The following is a 23080-nucleotide window of genomic DNA, read 5'->3' as shown; positions in this document are numbered from 1 at the left end:
GTGAATTTTGACATGATGAATCTTGAAGAAAACAATTTTTCATTTTATAGTGTAAATGATTTTATAGTTTATAAAAACCAAGAATCTTTGAGGATAATACAGATCCTCTTAGCTGACACTAAGTATGAAACAGGTTTTTTTAATTTATAGCTATACAATCAAGAAGGTTGGAAGACCTATTAACTATCTCAAATTCTTTTTTCTTCAGCCTCTATGGTATAGCACTGGATCAGCTTTACCAACCATCAGTTAATTAATTAGTGTAAATGTCCAATATAGGGATTTGCTGACATGTTAGACCATTCTATACATGAATAGCACAGAGTGCAGAGCAGAGCATGCCCTGGCTATGAAGGCTTGTTCTGCCATCTGCTATCTGTGAAATCTTGGGAAATAAGAAGAAAACCTTGGAAAAGTCACTCAACGTCTCTGAGCTTCTGTCTCCTCATTTGCCCAACCTAACACACCAGATTGCTCTGGGACCAAATGAGATCATGTCTGTGAGAGTTTCTTGAAACTCTGAACTGTTAAACAAATATAAGCTAGGTGTATTAGTTTTCTATTGCTGCTATCACAAATTACTGGAAACTTAGTGGCTTAAACAATACAAACTTTATTATTTTACAATTCTGTAGGTCAGAAGTCTGACACAAGTCTCACCAGTCTAAAATCAACACAAAGACTATGTTCCTTTCTGGAGACTATGGGGAAGAATCTACCTCCTTGCCTTTTCTAGCTTCTAGAGGCTGCTAGCATTCCTTGGCTCCCAAAGATGGCTTCCTCCATCTTCAAAGTCAATTACATTGAACTTTCCCCTGATCCTTCTGCAGTCATCACATCTCTCTGCCTGACTGTAGCTGGGAAAAATTCTCTGCTTTTAAGTACTCAAATGATTAGTTTGGACCCCACCCCAGTAATCCAGGATAATCTCCCCATCTCAAATTCCTTAACCATAATCATTTCTGCAAAGTCTCTTTTTCCACATAAAATAATGTATTCACAGGTCCTGGGGATTAGGACATGGATATCATCCCTCGTGGGCATGTGGGGGAGCATTATTCAGTTTACCACACTAGGTATTATTCTTACTAAATCAATACCCATCTAAGCTTTCCCCAGTAATCCCAACTCCACTGAGATTTTTCCTTATAAATATTTATGCAAATGGGTTGATCCATATTATTATATTTTTGTTCACAGGTTACTTTATTATTGCACTAAACCTACATCATACATTTGCTTCTTCTCTCCCATTGGTAATCAAGTTCTTCTAGCACACAAAGTTTACTCTGTAGATAACTAAGGACTGCCAGTTATTAAGTGTAGATTAATGAATGAGAGCAGAGGTTTTGAGAGACCAAAGGTCTATGAACTCATGTATGTGTTTCAGACATCACAGGCAAGAGGACCAGTACAATAAGTAGAGCCTGGATAGGAAGGGGGTCTTTGGTACCAGACCGCCTAGGTTCAAGTCTCAGATATTACTCTCGGTAGCTATGCATTCACAGTCTATTTGCTTAATCTCCTTATGCCTCCATTTCCTTAACTATAAAATATGGATAGTAACTGTCAATAACTTATGAGCTTTTATGAGGATATAAGAAATACAAGTAGAACTCCTACAGTCTTGGTAAGAGTGTCTGGCATATAGTAGGTACTCAGTAAAAGTTACCTATAAGCTGAATAGCTTCTCTGGGCCCTTAATACCAGTCCTATGTATTTCTAAGACTTCATCTCACATTTATTTTTTTATAGTGTTCCAATAATAGCCCTTTATTTTATTTATTTTTTTTTTAAAAGATTTTATTTATTTGACAGAGAGAGACACAGCGAGAGAGGGAACACAAGCAGGGGGAGTGGGAGAGGGATAAGCAGGCTTCCCGCAGAGCAGGGAGCCCGATGTGGGACTCAATCCCAGGACCCTGGGATCATGACCCGAGCTGAAGGCAGTCGCTTAACCAACTGAGCCACCCAGGCGCCCCAATAATAGCCCTTTAAAGAAAAAGCCATGAGGATTTTGTCTTTTGATTAGAAGAATATTTGACATTTTTTTCCAGCTCATAATTAGCCAGAGATTTGCAATTTCTCTTTGTGAATTATCTGGCCCCTTTTATATTCCTTCTTACTACTATCATCTAACTTTTGAGGCAGTGCTTTGCAACTATCAGCTGTAATCAAGAATGAGTTGAAGGGGGAGGAGAGAGGAGGAAAAACCCAAATCAGCTTATTTCTGTTTCTGTGGAACCACATAGTTAGAAGTTTAAATCTACTGGCCATCAGAAAGTTTTGCAGTTATCTATAGATTTAATATTTCTGTGTTTTTGTTGTTCTCAAATTATAAAAGAGAATTGAAATTTGAGATTTTATCTTTCCTCCCACTCAAAGGGATAAGTCAAAGACATCCACAACATAGACATATTTCTGAAACTTCTAATTGCACGAGTCTGAGAGAAACCACTCCACTAGGTCTATCCATACAACAGAATAAAACTTTAGGCTCTGAAAACTTTAAGTAGAAGTCATCCTCTTGAAAGGGAAGCTGTTATAATGCTTTCTCAGATCCATTAAGTGTAAGGGCTCTACAGACAAGCACACTGTAAGTTCCTGAGAAGTCCATGATTATTTCAGTGTTTCTGGTCCTTTCTGAAGAGCCTATATGCTATCTTCCTTTCCATGGGAGCACTGCAAAGGAGTAGCTCACTCTGGTAATGTCTGCTTTTCTGCTCTATTGATGCCTTCCAGTGCAGAAACATTTCAGGCCTTGTCAGATTCTCCATTATAAGTTCTAGTTTTCAGCACTTTATAAATCATCTATAAATACTCATTTGTGGTAGGAACAGACTTGACAGGATTTTCACAGTGATCACTTGAGGAATTATGGAAGAAATTATATCTTACAGTTGACATGTTAGAGGAGAGAAGAAAAGAAGGAGAGTATGTGGATGGAGCAAAATGAAGTATTTGGAAATTCACAAGTTTTAAGCCTTATTTTCACAATACAAATTTACTGCTCATGATCTTATGGGACTCAAAGCAAATCCAAAAATATTTTTGGTGAGACATCTATAAAAATAGGTAATTGAGAAGGTATAGTTTTCTATGTATGTTACTGAATCCAAGCTCCTTTATTTGGGGGAGGCACCCATTGTTTATTTCAGTGTTAGAAAACCATCTGTAAGTTAAAGCAGGGGAATTATTTTGTTGCAGATTGGCCGTCACCCAGTTTCCTCAACATATTTTGGCAAGACTTGTGATGGAGTACACACAAAGAAATCAAAACATATATTGGAAGGAGGAAAAATAAATGAGTAAAACACTGACTTGCAAGAATATAAAAATAACAAAGATCTCAGAGAATGTCATTATGCTCCTTTGTCCAACCAAATATCCACTTTAGTTTTATGATAACATCTTGGGCATTGTTGTTGGGTTTTTCTGGTTTTTGAATAAAGAACTAGACTAGAACAACTCTTTAAACAAATCCTGTTTGAAGAAGAAAAAAAACAGAAAAGGAGAAGAAGAAAGAGAAAAAGAAGAGAGATGACAACATCACGCTTAAAACGATCAGCCCGGTGTATGCTGGCTAACAGAACATAATGAAAAAGAAAGAAAGAAAGGAAAAGAAAAGAAAACAAAACAAAACAAAAATGATCAGCCCGATGTGACTACTGATTTGGGTGTGATGGAAGGCTTTTCGAAAAGGCAGGAAAAAGGTTTGCCTTAATTAAATGAAGAGGAGGGGGAAGGCAAGAAAAGCCGGCTATGCTCAGAGAAACTCAGATAAAGCGGATACTTCAAAGGTAGGATTTCTTTAAATGAGGAGATATAAAAGATGTGGATATCTGAATGGATTGAAACTTAAACTGGATAAAATAATATTAAAACAAGATTTTTGAAAATGGAGTTACAGTAGTACCAAGGCCTTAGCACCTTGCAATTCTAAATCTCAGGGGACTGCAGACCACCTGTTTAAGCTCAAAAAAATAAAAATAAAAAATCCATAAGCTAAGTCATTGTGATCATTTTCATGTTACCAGTAAACAAAACAAAATATGGAGAATATATATGCCAGGACAAAGGTTATATGATATTTGGGAAAAGATTCTGAAAATCACTGATTACAATCTGTTGGCTATTTCATTCATCCTTCTTCATATGAACTCTACAAACACATCCTCTTTACTTGTTACTTATGTGCAGGTAGAAAACATAATCTAGTTTTCACTTTCTAAGTATCTGGCACACAAACATTAATATGTATTGGAGAAGAAATTAAAAGCTCATGGCATACCAATAAGCAGCTTTAAGAATATAAGTAAATAAAAAAAAGAATGCAAATAAATAAAATTAGATAAATATGGCAATATACAAAAATATCCCAAATCACAATGAACATCATTAAAGTAACATTTCCATCTGAAACTCACTCCTTCCTAAAATGCAAATACCAGAATTACCTTATCTCTAGATATATTTGATTATCTCATTATTTACTCATTTACTCAATAAATATTAATATCTCAAAGTAAATACTGAATATCTCTTTATATCAAGTATTATACTGGGCATATGAAATATGAAGATAAATATAACTCAATTTCTGCCTTCAAGGGGCTTACAGTCAAGTGAGGAATAGAGAGAATAATAAACTCATAATTGCAATGTGGTATGATAAGAGCAATCCACACCAACTGAGGGTTGCTGGAGTGGTGGGGTGTGGGAGGGATGGAGTGGCTGGGTGATAGACATTGGGGAGGGTATGGGCTATGGTGAGTGCTGTGAATTGTATAAGACTGTTGAATCACAGACCTGTACCTCTGAAACAAATAATACATTATATGTTAAAAAAAAAAAAAGAAGAAGATAGTAGGAAGGGAGAAATGAAGGGGCGGAAATCGGTGGGGGAGACAAACCATGAAAGACTATGGACACTGAGAAACAAACTGAGGGTTCTAGAGGGGAGGGGGGTGGGGGGTGGGTTAGCCTGGTGATGGGTATTAAAGAGGGCACGTATTGAATGTATCACTGGGTGTTATACGCAAACAGTGGATCATGGAACACTACATCAAAAACTAATGATGTAATGTATGGTGATTAACATAATAAAATAAAATTTTATAAAAAAGCGATCCACACCCATTAGTACTGTTTCTTTTTTTTTTTTTAAGATTTTATTAATTTATTGGTCAGAGAGAGAGACAGAAAGCACAACCAGGGGAGCAGGAGACAGAGGAAGAAGCAGGGCCCCTGCTGAGCAAGAAGCCCGACGCAGGACACGATCCCAGGACTCTGGGATTAGGACCTGAGCTGAAGGCAGACACTTAACCGACTGAGCCACCCAGGCATCCCCCATTAGTACTGTTTCTGATCATCGTTACAGACAAAGACAATAAAGTCACCCACTCTCCTTTTTGTACTTCTAAGACAGTGGTTCTCAGATTCTAAAATTCATAAAAATCACAAGCCTGGAAGCTTGTTAAAACATAAGAAAGTTAAAATGCTAAACCCACATAAACACTATTAGATTCCAGTTCAGTAGATGTGGCCATGTCCAGGTGATTCTGAGTCAGATGAGCCACTTCGAAAGACACTGATATAAAGTGCCCTTGAGCCATGAGCAGATGTGCTCCCTAAAGGAGTCTGAGTGGTGTGGGAAGGGAGCCCAAGTGCAGAAATCGAAGGGCCAGTATTTAAGAAATGGGTAACACCGGCAACAAAATTGTCCTTATGTGTTGCCTTTGTCTTCTAGATTTCAAGAGCCAATATGTCCAATTTTTATTGCAACTCTTCCCAAGTTTTGCCTCTCTGGAACCTGCTCTTAGTCATGGATGTCATATCCTGTGCTTGGATCCGAGGAAGTTCCAGCCAGTGGTCGGAAGAGGCTGTGGTACCAGGGGGGAGTCTAACACCATTTTCAAGGAGATATTTGGAGTCCCAAATTGGAATTCTGACCATACTTTCCCATAGAAATATCATATGCTTAGTGGCTAAATTCTGTAAGGCTGTGCATTATGTTCTACTTCAACTATAACATAGATTTAATGTATTTGATTAGCCTAGATGAAACCAAACCAATTGCCTATAATTTTAATTCTACAATAAAAAGTTTTCTCAGGGGTGAAGGTGTATCCTGTTGGAGATTAAGCATTTTTTTCCTCACTCTTGAATGGGGATTATGCTGATATGACATGGAAGGTTTATCTCCTTTTTTATGCAGGGGACACATCTCTTATGTGTGGAGTGTATGGGTTCCCTGAAGACAATATATAAATAGGTCTTCAGCATTTAGAAGTTATTGGTTCCCACTGAAGACAATCAACTTTTATTGTCCAGAAAAGAGGATTGAATCAACCTTTTGTGTCTAAGGTCTAAGAGTGGAGGGATCCTAAGGGAAGACTGCTTTTCCTAGGAGTCTATCATCAACCAGTGGATTCTGACCCACATTAATTAGTACTAATTTATTGGATTCCTACCCATAAGTTGTTGTCTTTTAGGAAGGACAATTCCGTAAACACCATTAGATCCCACAAATAATGTACCTCACTGAATATGTAACAGAGAGAGGAGGTAGAGAGATGCTAGGAACTTCATGCCTATACTCTTGGGCTCAGCTGTGGCACATGGAGCTGGTGAGAGAGCTATAGGCAATCACTATTACAAGAATATAAGCAAATAAAACGAATTTAGACTCCTACTTAACTTGCAGTGTCATTTGTTTTTCTAAAAATCAATTATAGTTTGTTTTTTGTTTAAAGGATATTCTTGATCACTTTTTGAGTTCCCTGTTCCAAGGACTTTTATGATTTTTAAAAAGAGACTCACAAGAAAAAATTAGGGAACATGAACATGACAAGGACTTTTCTTGTTAATGAAAACAACTTGAAATCTGAGGTCTTGGCCCTTGGTGCATTTGGGTAGCCCTGGCATTCACAGAGAATGCAATGCCCCCTGTGTATTAACCTTTTTCTCTACCCTGGTTTGACTAAGATATCATCTGTAAATTGAAAGGCTGATAATATCATGGCAGAGTAACTGTTATTCTAGTTGATTTTTTTTAAAAAACATCTTGTCATCCATTTGATGAGAAATTTCCTATCAGTAAGTGCATATTAAGAGGCACAATTAATAAAAGCTTTCATTACTTTGGAATAGTGATTAGGGATGTCAAATTCCAATGGATTTCTTGTTTCTTGTGTATATGAAGGAGAAAGTTTAACAGGACTTCAAATAAAGTTATTACAAAGAAGAGTTCTGCTAAATGGCATAGAACCCAAATATGAGCAGTCACATAAATCTATCAATGACCATTTATGTCAACAGGCTACTTCATAAACCTACTGGGGGTGTGCTGTTCAGATGAATAGTTTGCATTTCAAACATCAGGTAATTAAAAATTGTCCATTCCTTTGGATTCTCAAGAAACCCCCAAATTCCATGATCAGAAACATTTCCCCATAGTCATCTACTGTACAAAAAGGCAAAGAGAAAATATGTGAATGAAATTTAAAATCACAAATCGAAACACCATAGTTTCTTTTTGGTAGTGATGTGGGAAAGAGAGATTGCTCAACGAGTTCATGGTTTTGATATTCCTCTGGAACACCTCACCTGTTATTTTTGAATATCAACCTCTTCTAAGGCTTGTTTATGCCAGGAGAAAATTTCCCACTTTATTATTTTTAGGGTAAATGCAGTAGAACAGTATATATGTTAAATGGGAAAGGAAAAGTGTTGATCAAAAGTAAGCATTTTTCAGTGACTCAGGCTGGAGCATAGCGATGCTATCAGTAACTGAATCTAGACGATCAGACTCATCCTTAACTTTTCCTCTCCCTTACCTTTCATTTCCAATCACTTCCCACTCATTCTATTCTCTAAATCTCTCCTTAATCTCACTCTTCATCACCATTTCTATCATCTTCATTATCACTTACCCACCTCCAAATATCCCACCTTCTTCCTTCACCCTTCTCTGGGCTCTGTTGCTACCTTTTGGGGCAACATTTTTATTGAGATATAAGTCACAAACTATACAATTCAGTCATTAAAATGTAAATAATCTTTAGTATATTCAGAGTTGTGCAATCAGCACTATTGTCAATTTTAGAATATTTTCATCCAAAAAAATATTGTGTCCTTTAGCAGCCATCCCCCTTCCATTTCCCCTCATTCTCCTTAGCCCTAAGCAACCAGTAATCTACTTTCTGTTTCTATGTATTTGTCTATTCTGAACATTTCATATAAATTGAATCATATCATATATGGTCCTTTGTGACTGGCTTCTTTCACTTAGTCTAATGTTTTCAAAGTTTATTCATGTTATAGAATGTATCCATACTTATTCCTTCTTTTTATTGTTGAATAATATTCCCTTGTATAGATATACCATATATTATTTATCCATTCATCAGTTGATGAACATTTGGATTGTTCCCAATTTTCAGCTATTATGAATAATGCTGCTCTGAACATCCATTTACAAACTTTTGTGTGGACATGTATTTTTATTTCTCTTGGGTGCATACCTAGGAGTGTAATTTCTGGGCCTTATGGTAACTCTGTTCAATTGCTGGAAGAGCTGCCAGATTATTCACCAAAATGGCTGCACCATTTTAAATTCCCACCAGGAGTCTATGAGAAATTCTTAGTGTTCTTAGGATGAATTCTTAGTTCATCCTAGTGAACACTTATTTATCTTTTTGTTTATTGCCATCTTCAGATGTAAAATAATATCTCATTGTGGTTTTGATTTGCATTTCCCTAATGCAATGATGTTGAATATCTTTTTATATGCTTATTAAATATTTATATATCTTCTTTGGGGAAATATGTCTTCACATTCTTTACTTACTTTTTAATTGGGTTGTCTTTTTTATTAAGTTATAGCTAACTATTAAATATTCTAAATACAAGTCTCTTACAAGATATGATTTGTAAAAAATTTTCTATTTTTCACTTTGATGGTGTCATTTGAAGGACAAAAGTTTTTAATTTTGATGAAGTTCAAATTACCCATATTTTTCTTTTGTGGCTTAAGCTTTAGTATCATATCTAAGAATCCATTACCTAATATAAGGTCACAAAGGTATGTGCCTATGTTTTCATCTAAGAGTTGCATAGTTTTAGCTTTTACAGTTAGGTCTTTAATCTATTTTCAGTTAATTTTTATCTATAATATGGAGTAGGCATGCAATTTCATTCTTTTGCATGTGGCTAATCTAGTTTCCCAGGGAAAAAAAAAAAGATTATTCTTTCTCCCACTCAGCTGTCTTGCATCCTTGTTTAAATTCAATTCACCATTCTATAATTACTTTTTAAAACATAGTTATGATTGAGCCTTATTTTTATTTCAGAACCACCAATTTTCTGTCCCAGTCTAGCATAGCCCCTTTCAACTATAGACAGTCATTTTTATAACCTGTAGGCTCAGCCCTGTGTACACCAAAACAGGAAGTATCCTCTCATTTCTTTGAATACATTGTATGGAACTGTTGGTTCCCAATTAAGATCCAACCTTACAGCTAGTTAGTTTCTCAAATTCCCGGTCGTCTAGTCCCTGCTTGCTGCCCTTCTCCAATGACCAGTGCTAATGAGGAACTGATATATCTGCTGACTCTTAGTTAGGGTTGATATATCCTCATTGTCAAGGGCGAAGTCTAAATTCCTTACATTAGCATATGATGCCCTTTACCACCTGGTCCCAAGCTGTCCTCCAATTTTCTCACCTCATGTTGGAATACCACGACTCATGCTTAGCATAATATTTCAGTTTACAGGCTTTGGATAGAGACTATCTAGGTTCAAATTCAAGTCTGCTACTTAGTAGTAATGTGACCTTGGGCAAGTTACTTAACCTCTGAACCTTAGTCTCTTTATATATAAATGTAGATATTGAGGGACTCTTTCATCCCAGCTTTCTCTTGTTCTCAGTTGGTTCCTCTAGTATTCCTTCACTTACTATATTGTATATTGAATTTATCTGTTTTCATATCTGCCTCCCTTATTAGATTGAGAGATCACTATAAGAGCAAGTCTTATTCTCCTTAATGTCCACTAAGGTACCTGATATGGTACTTGCACAATAGCAGATGCCTTATGAGATTCCCAGAGAGATTTGGAGATTCAGGGAGGTCAGTTTGACAGTATCCTAGAGGTTTAGGTGTGCCTCTAGTTTTAGAATGTGAATGCCTTTAATTTTAGAATGTGAATCCCAGGGATAACTTACCAGAAGAAGAAACCTATAGGGTTTCTGGTCAGTAAAAATTTAGAGAGTATAGAGCTGTGGTATCACCAGTCCAAATTATACAAAATAAGAAGAGTATTGCTGTCTGAATACATGAGCAGGTCCAAGATGTTGGTAGGAGAGTGATATCTAAAGTATTTCTAAAGCTAAATATGGCAGACACATCCTAGGGTGACCTCTAAGGAATCACTCTCTTGTATAGTCCCCTCCCCTTGAATATAAGCAAAACCTATAACTTGCTTATAACCAATAGAACATAACAAAAGTAATGGGGTAGTCACTACCTTGAGTAAATTATATGCCAAACATGAAGGAATTTTGCAGATATAGTTGAAGTCCCTAATCAGTGGCTTTAACATAATCAGAAGGAAGATTATGGAGGGGAGGGCTGACCTCGTTAGGTGAGCCTACTAAGAGGGTCTAGAGATCAGAGGCTCTCTCCTGCTAGTCTTAAAGAAACAAAGAGCCATGTTCTGAACAGCCTATGGAGAGGGGCAGCCTATAGTTGCTAAGAGCCTCAGTCCTAAAATCACAAAACTGAATTCTGCCAACAACTTAATTGACCTTAGGAGAAAACCCTGATTTCCAGATGAGAATGAAGCCTGACTGATGATTTGATCACATCCTCATAGGTCCCTGAACAGAGAACTCAGTTAAGTCATACACAGAATTGTGACCCATGGAAACTTAGAGATAATAATTGTATATTGTTTTAAGCCACTAAATTTGTGGCAATTTTTTTAAAGATTTTATTTATTTATTTCACAGAGAGAGAAATAGTGAGAGCAGGAACACAAGCAGGGGGAGTGGGAGAGGGAGAAGCAGGCTTCCTCCGAGCAGGGAGCCTGATGCAGGGCTCGATCCCAAGACCCTGGGATCATGACCTGAGCCAAAGGCAGACGCTTAACGACTGAGCCACCCAGGTGCCCCTTGAGGCAATTTTTTTTTTTATGCAGCATAGAAAACTAATATGCCAGAGTTCAGGTAATTAATATTTCTTGAGTTTTTTTAATGATTTATATTTTTGGAGGGCAGAAAGAGAGTGATTGGAGGGGAGGGATGGAGGGAGAGGGAGGGAGAGAATCTCAAGCAGACTCCTCACAGCATGGAGACTGCTGTGGGGGTGCAACACAGGGCCTGACACAGGGCTCCACTATGGGCTCCACTTCAGGCTCCACTATGGGCTCAATTCTACAACCCTGAGATCATGACCTGAGCTGAAATCAAGAGCCGGACACTTAACTGACTGAGCCACCCAGGTGTCCCAGAGAAATACCTCTTGTTAATGTGATTGCTATGAGTTGGTATATGTGGTAGAGTCATTGAAAGAACCAAACCCTCCTAGACAGTAGGAACTTCATAAATTACTATTGATCATGAATAAATAAATGATCACGGTTTCTGGGAACTATTATTCAAACAGAATGGATAAGTAAATTCAGTGAAATCTGAAAAGGCTGTAATATAGTTTATTATACTGTAAGTATTTAGGGATTATTGCATATAAAAATGGTCACATTTTTAGAGGGGAGGGGGTGGGAGGATGGGTTAGCCTGCTGATGGGTTTTAAAGGGGGCACATACTGAATGGAGCACTGGGTGTTATACGCAAACAGTGAATCATGGAACACTACATCAAAAACTAATGATGTAATGTATGGTGATTAACATAATAAAAAAAAAAGAAACTAGGAAAAGAGCCAGTGTGAATGTACTTAATGCCAGAGAACTGTATGCTTAAAAATGGTTAACGGCAAATTTTATGTTGAGTATATTTTCCCACAATTAAAATAAAAATCTTTAAAAAAAAGGTCACATTTTACAGTTAGTCAATATATATTAATTGCCTTTTTTGTGCATAGTACAATTTATCTACTATAAAAATACATGAATTTTATCCTTAAACATCTTACAAACAACAGAAAGTCATATAAAAATGTGAAAAGTTGAAAAAGAGTGGCCAGTGAATTTTTACACATAAAAATTGGGGCAAACAGTAGGGTTTGACATTTCATAGGTAGAAGAGACCATAATGGTTTAGAATCAACAGGAAGGCTTCCAAGAGGATGCACAATCTCAGCTTGGAGGCTGAGGTGAAACAGGAGGAAAGAAAAAGCCCTAAGAGGCAGTTTTAGGAAGGCAAAATCCACTTTATACACCAAGGAAGAGGAAAAGTGATGGGGAAATGAGAGTGGAAATGAAAGAGAAAGCAAGTAATGGAAGAAATGGTAAAAGTAGAAGAACCCAATTGCTTCCATCATCCACCTAGATTATTTTATTATTCTAGTAGGAGTAAACTCTTTTCAAGCCTATTAGTTACTGGTAGAAAATCACTTTGTATGGAAATACCACCAAGATCTCTCTAAAGCTTGTCTGCGAATCTTTCCTGCAGAATCTATTTAATTGTGTATCATCATGTTGCAATGACAAGATTTTGTTCTGGTTTTATTGTTGATTGTGTACCAAGCTTTATCCAGGCAGTATAATCTTACCAATCTTACATTCTGGACTGGAAGTCAGAGGACTTCAAATCTAATTCTGATGCTGCCATCAAAACAGTATGACTTTGAGCCATAGTTTCCCTACCATAAGTTCTAAATATAGTCAGATTTACTTTCCATTAACTCTGTCAAGATTGCCATTCATTCTATGAGGCCAGTATCATCCTGATACCAATACCAGATAAAGACACCACAACAAAAGAGAACTATGGCCAATTTCTCTGATGACTATGATGCAAAAACCCTCAACAAAATACTAGCAAACCAAGTCCAACAAAACATTAAAAATATCACTCACCATGATCAAGTGGGATTTATTCCCAGGATGCAAAGGTGGCTCAATATTTGCAAATCAATCAATGTGATACATCACATCAATAACAGAAAAGATAAAATCTATATAAATATCTCAACAGATACAGAAAAAGCACTTAACAAAGTATAACATCCATTTACGATAAAAATTCTCAATAAAGTAGATTTAGAGGGAACATACCTCAACATAATAAAGGCTATATATGAAAAATCCACAACTAACATCATACTCAATGGGGAAAAACTGAAAGCTTTTCCCCCAAAACAGGAACAAGACAAGAATGTCTACTCTCTCACCACTTTTATTCAACATAGTACTGGAAGTCCTAGCCACAGCAACCAGACAAGAAAAAGAAACAGAAGACATCCAAATTGGTAAGGAAGAAATAAGACTTTCACTATTTACAAATGACATGATAGTATGTACAGAAAACCCTAAAGACTCCATCAAAAAACTTCTAAAACTGATCAATGAATTCAGTAAGGTCACAGGATACCAAATAAATTATATAGAAATCCATTGTGTTTCTTAGGGACACCTGGGTGTCTCAGTCGGTTAAGTATCTACCTTTGGCTCAGGTCATGATCCCAGGGTCTTGGGATGGAGCCTGCACTGGGCTCCCTGTTCATTGGGGAGCTGCTTCTCCCTCTCCCTTTGCCCCTTCCCCCCACCCCACTTCTGTGTTCTTTCTCGCTCTGCTCTCTCTCTCTCTCAAATAAATAACATCATTATATAAAAAAAGAAACCCATTGCATTTCTATACACTAATAATGAAGTAGCAAAAGGAGAAATTAAGAACACAATCCCATTTACAATTGCATCACAAATAATAAAGTATCTAGGAATAAACTTAACCAAGGAGGTGGAAGACCTGAATTCTGAAAACTATAAAACACTGATGAAAGAAATTGAAGCTGACATAAACAAATGGAAAGACATTCCATGCTCATGGTGGGAGAACAAATATTGTTAAAATGTCCATATTACCCAAAGCAATCTACAGATTTAATGAAATCTCTATCAAAATACCAACAGTATTTTTCACAGAAATAGAGCAAATAATTCTAAAATTTGTATGGAACCATGAAAGATCCCAAAGCCAAAGCAATCTTGAAAAAGAAGAGCAAAACTGGAGGTATCATAATCCCAGCTTTTGAGATATACTACAAAGCTATAGTAATCAAAATAGTATGGTAATGGCACAAAAATAGACACATAGATCAATGGAACAGAACAGAAAACCCAGAAATGAACCCACAATTATATGGTCAATTAATTTTCAACAAGGCAGGAAAGAACATACAATGGGAAAAAGTCTTCTCAACAAATGATGTTGGGAAAACTGGATAGCTACATGCAAAAGAATGAAACTGGACCAATTTCTTATACCACACACACAAATAAATTCAAAATGGTTTAAAGACCTAAATATGACACCTGAAACCATAAAAATCCTAGAAGATAGCATGGGCAGTAATTTCTCTGACATTGGCCATAGCAACATTTTTCTAGGTATGTCTCCCGAGGCAAGGGAAATAAAAGCAAAAAACAAACAAACAAACAAAAAACCACCAAAAAACAAAACAAAAAAACCCAACAAACTATTAGAATTACATCAAAATGAAAAGCTTCTACACAGAGAAGGAAACAATCAACAAAACTAAAAGACAACCTACTGGATAGGAGAAGATATATGCAAATGACATATCTGATAAAGGGTTAGTATCCAAAATATATAAAAAGCTGATATAACTCAACACCCCCAAAACAAATAATTCAATTAAAAATGTGAAGACATGAATAGACATTTCTCCAAAGAAGATATACAGATGACCAAAAGACACATAAAAAGATGCTCAACATCATTCATCATCAGGGAAATGCAAATCAAAACTACAATGAGATAGCATCTCACATTTGTCAGAATGGCTAAAATCAAAACCACAAGAAACAAGTGTTGATGAGGACATGGAGAAAAAGGAACACATTTGCACTGTTGGTGGGAATGCGAACTAGTATAGCCACTGTGGAAAATAATATGGAGTTTCCTCAAAAAAATGAACATAGAACTACTCTATGATCCAGTAATTATACCACTGGGTATTTACCCAGAAAATAAAAGAACACTAATTCAGCAGGAGATATGCTCCCTTATGTTTATTGCAGAATTATTTATAATACCTAAATTATGGAAACAGCCCAAGTGTCCATCAATAGAAGAATGGATATATACAATGGAATATTATTCAGCCATAAAAAGAATGAAACCTTACCACTTGCAAGATATGGATGTATCTAGAGAGTATAATGCTAAGTGAAATAAGTCAGAGAAAGGTAAAGACCATATGATTTCATTCATATGTGGAATTTAAGAAACAAAACACATGAGCACAGGAGAAAAGGAGAGGGGGAGAGACAAACCAAGAAACACTCTTAACCATAGAGAACAAACTGATGGTTACCAGAGGGGAAATGGGTGGAAGGATGGGTGAAATAGGAGATGGGGATTAAGGAGGGCACTTGTGATGAGCACTGGGTCATGTATGGAAGTGTTGAATTACTATATTGTACAACTGAAATTAATATAACTGTATGTTTACTAGAATTAAAATAAAATTAAAAAGACCACTACTGCCAAAATATGATCAATATTTTATTTTTTGTTTTGTTTTTCAGTCATTCAACATATTTTTTTTTAATTTTTTTATTCTTATGTTAATCCCCATACATTACATCATTAGTTTTAGATGTAGTGTTCCATGATTCATTGTTTGTGCATAACACCCAGTGCTCCATGCAGAATGTGCCCTCCTCAATACCAATCACCAGGCTATGATCAATATTTTAAATGTCAGCCCACATATTCTCATCTAGTAAAAAGAGCAAGACTCTTATATTTCTTTTTTGTGTACTCCTGTAAAATCAAGGGTTATTTATTTATTTTTAAGGATTCCCATTTGTCACAAGATTCTTTGGCTCCTTCACAAAATTTTCATAAAAGGTTAAGATAAATTAACAAAAATCCAATTTCTAAACCAGAAAATTGCAACAGCAAAGCTGAGACAGTAGTGGCAATATGGAGGTGTGATTTGAAGACACAACCTGAAATACTTAGGTTGACGAATAAAAGAGTTCTCCTGTCTGTAATAGCACAAACAGTAGAGTAAGTGTGCTTCATGTTTCTTTAAAAATAAACAAAGTTCAGCTAAGGTGAAGTGAAATAACTTTGAACAGGAGTTAATATTTAAGTATTTGTTTACCTATACTCCAACTATATACAAAGTACATTGTGGGAACATTTCAATAACAGCACCAGTACAATTAACTCCAAAATACAAGATAAAAGACCAAAGGTAGCAAATAAAAGGGGTCAGAAATGGAGCCACTACATTAAAATATTCTAACTCAGGAAATCTATACTTCAGCTCTCAGCTTCAGAGCAGCTAGGATCAAAATGGGAACTACCAAGTTAACTCTCATCCTCTAACAATAGAATGACGTATCAGCTTAGTAGGAAAAACTATTTCCTTTCCTTTCAGAGCTCTGAAAGTAATTCCCATTCTGTAGTTTTCCTCCTTTGTTCTCTATCAAGTTATGACTTCTTAGTATATTTGAGAAAGCTTTTTTAGGCCTCTACCAATAGAAACCCAAATAACTCTTAAGCTTAAGATTTGAAAGATGTCCATCAACAGATGAATGGATAAGGAAGATGTACATATACACACACATACACACACAATGGAATATTATGAGAAAGTCATGAGAAATAAGGAAATCCTGCCATTTGTGACATGGGTGGACTTTGAGGGCATTATGCTAAGTAAGATAAGTCAGAAAGAGAAAGACAAATGCTGTATGATCTCACTTATACATAGAATTTTATTTTTTTAAAAGATTTTATTTATTTGTCAGAGACAGAGAGAGAGCGGCAGGCAGAGGGAGAAGTAGGCTCCCCGCTGAACAGGCAGCAGGGTTTGGGGCTTGATCCCAGGACCCTGGGATCATGACCTGAGCCGAAGGCAGATGCTTAACCGACTGAGCCACCCAGGTACCTCTATACATAGAATTTTAAAAGCTGAACTCATAGAATGGAGAGTAGAATGGTGGTTACTAGGGCCTGGAGGGGTGGGGGAATTGGAGAGATATTGGTCAAAGGGTACAAACTTGCAGTGAGATGATAAAATTCTGGAGATCAAATGCACAGCATAATTACTATAGTCAACAATACTGTATTATAGACTTCAAAGTTGCTAAGAGACTACATCTTAAATGTTCTCATCAGAAAAAAGAAATGACAATTATGTGGGGTGATAGAGGTGTTAACTAACATGACAGTGAAGGCCATGTTGCCATATATAAATTTATCAAATCAATATGTTGTACACCTTAAACTTGCATAATGTTATATATCAACTGTATCTCAATTTTAAAAATTCAAGATGGCTTTCATCAACCTAAAAGGCATTTTGAAACCCAGAAGTTTTTGCTAACATTCAAAGCACTTATTGGTGGAAAATGTAGGTTACTAAATACAGCAGGAGGTCCTCCAATAGAATGATTTTCTCACAAAACTCCAGTGAGAAAAATAGGCAAAAAGTCTGTTTCCACGGTTTACAGATTGGAAAGATGATACCCAGAGTCAACCAGTGTATCAACACGCACACAGGAAAACACTTGTTCATCACCCAAACCTGTCTTTTTCATATGAACCAGTTTATAACATGGTCAGCAATGTGAAGAGTTTTTATTAAGAAGATGAAAGCTGTCCCCTGCCTCCCAGTGGACAGAATGAAAGTTAGTGGACTTAATAATCTATAGCAAAAAGGGTCAGTTTAGATTGGACAGTAAGGAGAATTTTTCAGTGGAGAGGGTATCAGAAGATTGAATTTCCTGCCCTGGAAATCTTTTGAAATAAGAGCTCTTCTTATCTGTGTGTAGTAATGGAGATGGCGTCATGACAGCAGCAGAGAAGGAGCTGGATTATAATGAACTCTCACCATCCTCCCTATCTTTAGACCCTACAATTCAAATGCTATACTTTTACGGTAAAAGTAATAGGGAACAACATTGATTTTCCATCTTTTCAAGAGCCATCTGAATGTGCATCTTGACAAACTTCTGACAACATTTAGAGTTCCATTTGGTCTACAATGAACAAGGAAAAAGCTACTCATGTACCCTCCTTGGAATAATTTTCCTGGCTGGTTGATTTACTCATGAATGCTTTCATTTGTGCTATTTACTTTTGGGAAGTTTCTTCTTAACAAGGACTAGAAACCATTACCATACAAGTTTAGAATAAAAGCAAATTTAAGTGATGGTCTTTTTTTCTTTTACATTAGCTAAGGCTCCCAAGAGCAGTGATGGGGTCCTGACCTATAATCACTAATTCAAAAGTTCTCATTCAAAACACTCACTCATGCCTGAGGAGGCAATAAAGACTACTAGAAGTATTAAATTTCTGTACTTTTTGGCTGGAATCAGGTTAATGCTGTGATTGGCAATTATATATGCCAATTTGGTGAATAATATTTATAAAGTAAGAAAATAAATTATCACTAAATCTTTGTGTGCATGAACCTAGGACATCAGGCTCCAGAACTTGTGGCCATACTCACTGTGCTTCACTGTCTCTCACATCTAAAAATGATTAGATATAATATGCGGTGTTAAGTGCTTTGGTGGAGATATGCATGGTGTTCCATGAGAACTGACTGAGGGATGTGGGGAAGGCTATGGCCCCCACTGGAAGTAGGCAAGGAGCTCTGGGGGAGAAGGTATTGATGGGTATTTGTTCATTGTAGGCAAAGGGACACAAGGGAAAATTAAGGACATTTTTGTTGGGAAACCACAAATACAATATAAGTCTCTGCATTGACAATACCAGGGATGAGATGTGAGAGGAGGCCAAATGGCCATCCTGTAGAGTTTGGAATTTTGAATGGACTTGAGATTTTGAATTCAGTTCCTTACTCACACTAGACACTTTTCAAGTATGCAATAACCACATATGGCTATTAGCTATTGTATTAGGTACAATACAATACAATACAAAAAAGTCTTGGACAGACTATAGAACACTTCTGTCATTGGAGAAAGTTCTACTGGCAGTGCTGTTCCAGACATCACATCAATCTCTCTCTTATTCACAGCTCAATATCTAATACTCAGCACAGGGTCTGGCACATTATGGATGATCACAACGCCAGACAATTATATGAGCTATCTATTGTCCGCTTTCACACAGAATGCAAGAGCATTTCTCAGTAATGGGCCTTTAAAATTTTTATTTATTTATTTATTTGAGAGAGACAGAGAGACAGAGCACAAGTGGGGGGAGGGATGGAGGGAGAGAGAGAATCAGGTCCCCTGCTGAGTAGGGAGTCCAATGCAGGGCTCAATTCCAGGACCCTGGGATCATGACCTGAGCCCAAGGCAGATGCTTAACTGACTGAGCCACCCAGGCACCCCCATAATGGGGCTTGTGATGGAAGTCTCCAGAATTTCCCCAAAGAGGCATGATATAATGTAGGTGTGTTTCTTTAAACTTGTGCCATGAATTCTGAAGTGGCACCTACACAAATGGATGCTGAGAAATACTCAAATCTCGCATAGTAGTTTTCCAAATCACCCCTACTCTTAATTCTTCATACAGACGCTGCAGTTAAAACTGTGTGACACTGGGCAAAGACTTTCATCTTGTTATTTTTCTGCTCTATGCTTGTTATTTTTCTGGCCCTTCTGAAAACCATTCACCTCAACTGAAACTTACGGCCTAATCAGAGCCAACCTAAACTCTTCACTCTGTTGTCACTGTACTCCCACAAGGGCATGCTATTCCAATTAGGCATGTCAATATGAATGCCACATCTCTGAGATGGTTCTTTAAACTCTACAGTCTTCTCCCAAAACGCCTTCTCAGAAAGCTTGGGCAGAACTCTCAGAAATTATCACTAGCTTGGAGAGACATGAAAAAGGAGATTCATTCAACAAACATAATGAGCACATCTAGAGCTATTCCTTTAATCTGGTTTTTGACTTGTGCTTTGTATATGCACTGTTTATTTGGAGCTCAGTTCACGCAGGTCTTTTAAAATACACCTGTGATTCTAAGACCCAACATCTGACAACTAGAATGGCCCAAGATCTATAGCCCAGGTGACAGCCCAGCTCCAGAAAAGGAATGTACTCACACCCATGTCACACAGTTCTCTAGTATGCCACCCTACTTGGTACAGTGCTAGACATGTAGATAGGTGCTCAGAGACTTCCAGGGTGCTATTGGAGCACAGAGAGGAAGCACTCAATCTACCCAGGATAATGGAAGACCTCCCTCCCTGAGGAAGTGGTGTTTAAGTTCAAAACTAAAGCACCTGTGAGAAGTCACGGAGCAAGGGGAGGACGGTGGAGAAGAGAATGTTTCTGAGATAAGAAGTAGGAGCCAAGAGGAGAGAGGGAAGTTCATTGGAGGATTGTAGAGGGTGGAGAGGAGTGAGGAGGTAAGCTAAATCAGATTGTGAAGGGTCTTGTATGCAATTTAAGGAGTTTAGACTATTCTCAGGCAACGGGAAGCCAGTATATTCCAAACAAGGTAGTGACATGATATTTATGTTTTAAAAAGATCAGCCTGCTTGCAAGACACCATTAGGAGGTTGTGTGGTAATCCAAATGTTCCCCAAGAGCTTCATCACCTAGGAGCTGGTCGCCACTCCGCCTCTGGTTCTGAGCATATACACATCATTGCAGAGTTGGCTGTTAACCATCTAGCAGTCCTCACTTCCCCAGATTTCTATGACTGTCATCTTAACTAGGTGAGTGTCCCCATCCCCAGAGATATTTTGACAGGTTGTTTAAACACTTGTGCCAATTACTCCTTTACAGTCTCGATAGAATCCCAAATGGACTTTATAATCCATCCCCACACTGCCTCCCACTCCCCTCAATGAAATTTCGAATTATGTCTCATTCACATCGCAAGACCAAATTAAACTCTTTTACTCTGCTTTTATGCTGACTCATATGTAAAAATTGTTATTTGAACATAGTTCTAATATTACAGGAGCCATCTGTGTACCTAGGAAAGTCCTAAGACATTGCTGGGAGATGTTTTTCCTGTTGTGTACTCTGGCCAATGAGTGTTTTCATTTCAGGTAGTCCAGCCATTAAGCCTTCACTAAGAAATCTGCATCATCAGTACAAGAGTCTTGATGAAGATAAGGCTTAAAGTATTTTAATTTTTAAATTTATTTTTAACTCTACAAAATATTTAATTATAATACCATGTGTCATCTTGACCTGCATTATTCTGCAGCCACCATGGATGGCTCTATAATGTCTTTTGTGTGTCAGCGGCTTTAGAGCATTGTCTCATTCAACTCCAGAGTCAAGTTTATGGATGTGCAACCAGTGTGGTCACACAGGTACCTGTACTAAGAAGAGCCCTGGGCTTAAATATTCTGCAATTGTCTTTGTGAAAAGCTTAATAATTTTAGTTGTGAATTTGTTTTGTAGGTGAAGTCTGTGGGTCAATGGAGCAAATGTGGGGGCTTTGAAGCCTCAGCTCATGTGTGGTTCCATCTCCAGCTACCTCTTTTTCCTCTCTGGGATGGGTTCTCAGCCATGCAGTCACCTCCTGCGGGCAGTGGGTCCCTGCCCAGCATCCCTCCCTGCCCATCTCCAGCCATTTCTGCAACCCTCCACCCTCCTAGTTCGTGCTGGCTGATTAGACTCTTCTCAGGCAACTAGAGGCCAACATGTTTCAAACACATGCAAAGAGGGACAAGATCGGACACGCATCCTGTGGTGTCTCCAGGTAGGACATAGCAGCAGCCTTACCTGCCCCAGGCTGTCAGTGCCATGGTGCATTTCTATGGGTGATTCCTGAGCCTCTCCCACTGGTGACCCAGCTTCTGAGCATGTCTTGGCCCACAGGTTGCAATCCTTGGGGTATCCACTCCACTTTGAGTTAGAGCAGGAGGCCACAGGAAAGGAGTTTCCTGGGAGGGGTGAATCCCCATGCAAGAGAGTAGAACTCATATAGCAAGTAAAATCCACAGTGACCAGAAGAAAGAGAAACCAAGAAAGAAAGGGAAAATTTTTTATATATCTAGTACCTCTAACAGCACTTTTTCTTGCTGTTTAACTACAACTCTTAAGGCTGGCATATGGGCACCCATTTTACCATCAGGGAGTCTAAAGCTCAAGAAGTGAATGGATGAGACCACAGTCATGGAACTTACAAATAGCAGTGCTGAGATGCAAGTATAGAGTCAGTAGGCTCAAAGTCCAGGCTCTCGGACTTCTTGCCTTTGTTACTGGTGCCTGTCCTTCTAGGCTCATCAGCATCCAACCTTAGCTGTTGAATTCTCTTGAATTTTTGATGTATAAACTAGAGATACCATTTCTGGGAGTTTCACACTCCTGCTGTCAGCTAATGTAGGACTGTTTCTATGGGGAGAGCTCAAATATATACAGAGAGGTTCTAAGTGCTCCATTGAATTCTAATTGTTGACACATATTCAGATCTTCTCCCTGTGTTTCCACATAAAAACAGAGCCTTATAGAAAAGATTTAAAGAAATCTTGCTAAATTTAAGCTTTCTTTTGGTCATTAACCAAATAGTACTTATAGACTTTTTCTTCCATTAAGGGCTGGTCTGAGAAAAAGAGCATATAAGGCATTTTTTTTTTCTAAAAAATGATGATGAAGTTTATTACCATTATCTATAATTTTCTTTTGCTCAAATTTTACCCAATATTCATCAAATGACATCAGAAACACACTAGCTTGGGTTTCCACAGTGCTTCCACGAACATCAAATTACTCTCCAGATATTGAACCTGAATGCCCCTCGTTTCAAGATGCACAAATCATGTGCTTAAAACATCATCAAAATTAAGGGAACTATTGCTACTCCTACTTAACATTCCTTTAAAAAAATATCATAATTATGGGAAATTGACAAGCAACCACCTTGTAGATATATATAATTTTTAAAACAATAAGCAAATTACCATACAGA

This window comes from Neomonachus schauinslandi, chromosome 4 (genome assembly GCF_002201575.2).
Source record: "Neomonachus schauinslandi chromosome 4, ASM220157v2, whole genome shotgun sequence".
Classification (NCBI taxonomy): domain Eukaryota; kingdom Metazoa; phylum Chordata; class Mammalia; order Carnivora; family Phocidae; genus Neomonachus; species Neomonachus schauinslandi.
The sequence above is the reverse complement of the archived record's forward strand: the minus strand, read 5'-3'. Positions refer to the sequence as shown.